Genomic DNA, 5,048 nt, shown 5'->3' with positions numbered 1-5,048 from the left:
CACCAAGATGAAGCAGAGCTCACACTAAAGCTTCGACTTTGTCAGGTCTGTGCTAAAGTCTCCAGTCTTTATCCAGCCATTTACAAACACAAGGAGGAATGGAGAAATTTTATGGCTTTGGAAACTTTCCAAAGATAATCATTGGTTGCTTCCTTTATTATTTTCTCCTCTGATGTAAGATTCACATAACATAAAATCAACCATCAGTGACTTTAAGTTATATGTACATCTCCATGTCATGGCTGTTGTAGTTTTTTTGTGTACATATTAAAATATTACATGTGAAATTCCACTGGACTGTGTTCCATGGATGCCAAAGATAAAGAGTTATATTGAGAGCAGAGTTGGTGATGGCTGTGTGGGGCACAGGGTGAGCAATCCCCCCTTCCTGCCTTCCCCCCTCCTCTCCCTCCCCATCACCACAGGGCAGAAGATATGCTGCATGAACATTTCATGGACATTCACCAGTGACAGTGCCTATAAGTCACTCCTTCAAGCACATGGCTATATTGTAGATGTGTTTGTTGTCTTATTTTCCCTGTTAGGCTGGAGGGAATAAAATGAATCTCTCAAGTTTTCTGAGGCCAGTAAATTCATTAATTGGCAGGGCTAAGGATCCACAGCGCTTAGCCAGCATGGCCACATCTCTGGGTTCAATCCTTGGCATAGTTTTCAGTTTAAAAAAAATAAGTAAAAAGAGGGGGCTGAGGATATGGCCTAGTGGCAAGAGTGCTTACCTCTAATACAGGAAGCCCTAGGTTCGATTCCCCAGTACCACATATATAGAAAACAGCCAGAAGTGGCACTGTGGCTCAAGTGGCAGAGTGCTAGCCTTGAGTAAAAAGGAGCCAGGGACAGTGCTCAGGCCCTGAGTCCAAGGCCCAGGACTGGCAATAAATAAATAAATAAATAAATAAATAAATAAATAAATAAATAAAGTACTGAAAAATAAGTAAAAAGAGCTTGGTACTGGTGGCTCAAGCCTGTAGCCCTAGATACTCAGGAGGCTGAGAACTGTGGTTCAAAGCCAGTCTGGTCACTTTGATTAACAAGCAAAAGAAGTGGTAGACCTCCAGCCTCAAGCAAAAATGCTCAAGAATTGTGCCCAGGGAAAAAGTGAGACCCTATTCAAAAAATAAAGTGAAAAGGTTTCAAGTGGTCCAGTGCCTGCTTAGCAAGCACAAAGTCCTGAGTTCAAACCTCAAAACAATCAACCCACTGCAAGACAGTCAAACAAACAAAAAGAGCATGTTTCTTTTTCTTTTTCTTTTTTTTCAATGCAAAAGCAAAGGTGCCATTTATTAGCGAATGCGCATTTGGGCTAACGTGCTCACCAGACACAGCTGAGAGATGAGGGCCTTGAGAAAGGGGATTGCACACTTTTTATATAGGTGAACCAACAACTTTAGGGGCTTCCCATGTTGGCAGCTATCCAACTGGTCGACCTTCAGCAATTCCTGATATATTCAAACCTGATTGGTTAGGGGCCCTCTGCACATTTCAAAAGAACAACAGTTTATTCTTGGCTGGGTCAACTTGCCCCCTATCAGTTTAGTCAGTTACTGGGTGGGCACATGGTTGTTTTTTTCAGTAACTGCACTCTCAGCTTCTTGGAATCAGCTCTAACTCTAACATGGCTGCCTCTTTTTCAAAATGGAATCACTTTGGTCTTTCACATCCAGAGGCAGTAAGACACTTCTTGGATGGCAGAGATGGTGTCAGATCCTGGAGTCACATGTGCTTGGCCCTCATTGGACTGTGAGCAGGTTCTGCTCTCCCAGCAGGTTACTTTGGGTAAAGAGTAGTCCACAGGGCTTGGATGATTGCATCAAGTGCCTGAGTTCTCTTGGCTGTGGATGAAGGTCACCTTCATTCACAACTTCCCAGCTTTCATGTATGTGGGGATAGAGCCACGCTGGGTCAACCCTTCAAACCTTTTATAGGTATAATAGAGAAAAACCCAGTCTTTGGATTTGTAGTCGGGTTCTGTGGTATTTGGCACTGGTTGTAAGGTATCAGATTCAGGAAAGTCATCAAAATTTGAAGTGTCATCAATACTTTTGAATTCTTTAGGGATTGCTGTTGGCCTTTCCCTGATGTGCCCCCAGTCTACACCTTCAAAACAAGGATGAAACATTCCTCAAAACAATAAAAGCCATATACAACAGACCAACTACTAACATCATATTAAATGGAGAGAAACTTAAATCATTCCCCCTAAACTCAGGAACAAGACAAGGATGCCCACTCTCCCCACTTCTTTTCAACATAGTGCTGGAATCCCTAGCCATAGCAATAAGGCAAGAGGAGGACATCAAAGGGATCCACATCGGCAAGGAAGAAATCAAGTTATCCCTATCCACAGACGACATGATCTTATTATATCTGAAGGACCCAAAAAAGTCAGTACCCAAACTCCTACACCTAATAAACCATTTTGGCAAAGTAGCAGTATACAAAATCAATCCACAAAAGTCAGCAGCTTTTCTGTACACCAGCAATGGACAAACAGAAAAGGAAATTATGGAAACAATTCCATTTTCAGTAGCCAAAAAAAGAATAAAGTACCTAGGGATCAACTTAACCAAGGACGTGACGGACCTATTTAATGAAAACTATAAAAATCTAATAAGGGAAATCAGAGAAGACACAAGGAGATGGAAAGACCTCCCATGGTCATGGGTAGGCAGAATCAATATAGTGAAAATGGACATATTGCCCAAATTGTTAACAAAGGGAGACGGAGAGACAGTAGAGACTAAGTCTGTGAAACCAAAAACTGCTTGTCAAATAGTATTCCCCACAGGATTGGGGCAGCGACCCAACAGTATGTAACTAAAACCAAACAATTACTCAACATTTAAAGGTCAAAAATTGACCTCTCAGGGGAATACAATAGCTCAAAAGCTATGTATGTATGTTCATATAAGACTACTGTCGACATATTGTCTAATATCGACATTACATTTAAAGCCCTAGGCGAATTTTCTTGGGCTTGGCCACGTGGCTACTGTATATGTTCTTGATACATTGTATATTGTATATATGTCTACCTGACCTAGAGAAGGGAAAGAAAAACAGGGCGTAAGATATCACAAGAAATGTACACACTGCCCTACTATGTAACTGTACCCTTTTTGCACAACACCTTGTCCAAAAATTTGTGTTCAATTAATAAATAAATTTAAAAAAAACAAGGATGAGCTTTTATTTCTTCTACTCTATTGTTCCCAATTCTATTTTCAGAATCAGTACAAAATCTGAGAATTAAATCCTTGGCTTTTTCAGAGATAGGCACTTCTGGAGGAAATACTAGTGTTTCTTTCCAGTTCATCGCTTTTCTATATGTTTCTTGAGGTGTTTAAGAACAGAAAGGTGGACAGCCTATGAGCATTTCATACATGATGACCCCCAGGGACCACCAGTCACACAGTTTGTTATAGCCAGTCTGCAGGAATACCTCTGGAGCAATGTAATCTGGTGTTCCACCTGTGGAGTAAGCCTTTTTTTTCTTCTCTTGTATTCCCTTCCTGTGATTGGACCCCAGCTATCACTGTATCTCACCTGAGTACCCTGGGTACAACTGTCTCTTGTTCTTCTTCCATGTTTCTGCTTTCCTCTTGGAGTTCATGTTCTGGAATGAGAAGTCACTTGGTGGGTTGTGTGTGAGATTTCTGTAGAATTCAGTCCTGTGAGCTTTCTTTAACCCCATGTATAAACCAAAATCAGATAATTTTATATGTCCTTCTAGGGAGGAATTCCATGATTAGATAAAGGTTCCTCTTATCCTGAGAACTGTAAAACATCTTCACCACCCAAGTGGCATCTGCTTCTACCAAAATATGTCTTTCTGCTCGGATATGAGCCACCATGGAAAGATCAGGTTGAGGACTTTTGATGAGGTAGCCATCTTCAAGCTAGGAAGACAGGTCTCATATGAACCAAATCCTATCAGAACCTTGACCTTGGAGTTCCAGTCTGCTCTTTTTCAAGCATATCAGCTTTTCTTAATATCTTCATTGCATAGATATGGCCCGTATCTTTCTTCTGGACTAGCCTTACCTAGAAAATAAACTCTCCAAAAGCTCCTTTTCCTATAACTTTCAGAGACTCAAAATCATCCAAGCCCAGCCTGGTCCTCTTGAGTCTTAAAAACTCTGTCTCTTTGCAAGCATGTTGTGATCGATGTAACTTTTTTCTCTTTATCTGCTAATCCTTCTTCTTCCATGGCCACTTCTTATTACTTCTGCTTGGTTTCTCTCTCTTCATGCTGAACAATCAAGTTGCTGTAAATGTTCCAGTGTGAGCTTGGCCACAGTCACTCTCATAGGAAAGGAGGCTGTAGTCCCTGCCATCATTGACATAGTAATAGACACTGTAATTCCAGCTACTCCGAAAGTGAAGGCAGGATCCCAAGTTCAAGGCCAGCCTGCCTCAGATCTGCCCCTGGCCCGCCGCGGCCACCATGGCCTCTTCAGCGCCGGCCCCAGCTGTAGCCCTGCTCGCAGCCACCACAAACTCCATAGCGCCAGGCGCTCTGCCCCAAGAGGCAAAGCCGAGCCCGCGAGTAAATCTTGCAGAGGCCGCACTCAAAAGAGCATGTATGTTTCTTTATTGGTGTGTGCTGTGGTTTGAATACATGGCACCAAAATGTATGTGTTGGAATTTTCCTTACTACAGCAGTATTGGCAAGTAAGCCAGGTAAGAGGCAGAACTTTCAAGAATGGATTGGTGCCTTGCTTTACTTTTCTTTTTCTTTCTCTCTCTCTTTCTTTCTTTCTTTCTTTCTTTCTTTCTTTCTTTCTTTCTTTCTTTCTTTCTTTCTTCTTTCTTTCTTTCTTTCCTTCCTTCCTTCCTTCCTTCCTTCCTTTCTTTCCTTTCTTTCTTTCTTTCTTTCTTTCTTTCTTTCTTTCTTTTCTTTCTTTCTTTCTTTCTTTCTTTCTTTCTTTCTTTCTTTCTTTCTTTCTTTCTTTCTTTCTTTCTTTTCTTCTTTCTTTCCCTTCCTTCCTTCCTTCTTTCCTTCCCATCCTTCCTTCCTTCCTTCCTTT

At 41.5% G+C, this 5,048-nt stretch overlaps 1 pseudogene; it reads right to left on the bottom strand.

Annotated features, from left to right (window-relative positions):
* Positions 1–1,836: 1,836 nt before the first annotated feature.
* LOC125359603 lies at positions 1,837–4,071 on the bottom strand (annotated as a pseudogene).
* Positions 4,072–5,048: the final 977 nt, after the last annotated feature.

This window comes from Perognathus longimembris, chromosome 11 (assembly GCF_023159225.1).
Source record: "Perognathus longimembris pacificus isolate PPM17 chromosome 11, ASM2315922v1, whole genome shotgun sequence".
Lineage (NCBI taxonomy): Eukaryota > Metazoa > Chordata > Mammalia > Rodentia > Heteromyidae > Perognathus > Perognathus longimembris.
This window is presented reverse-complemented; position numbering and strand designations above follow the sequence as displayed.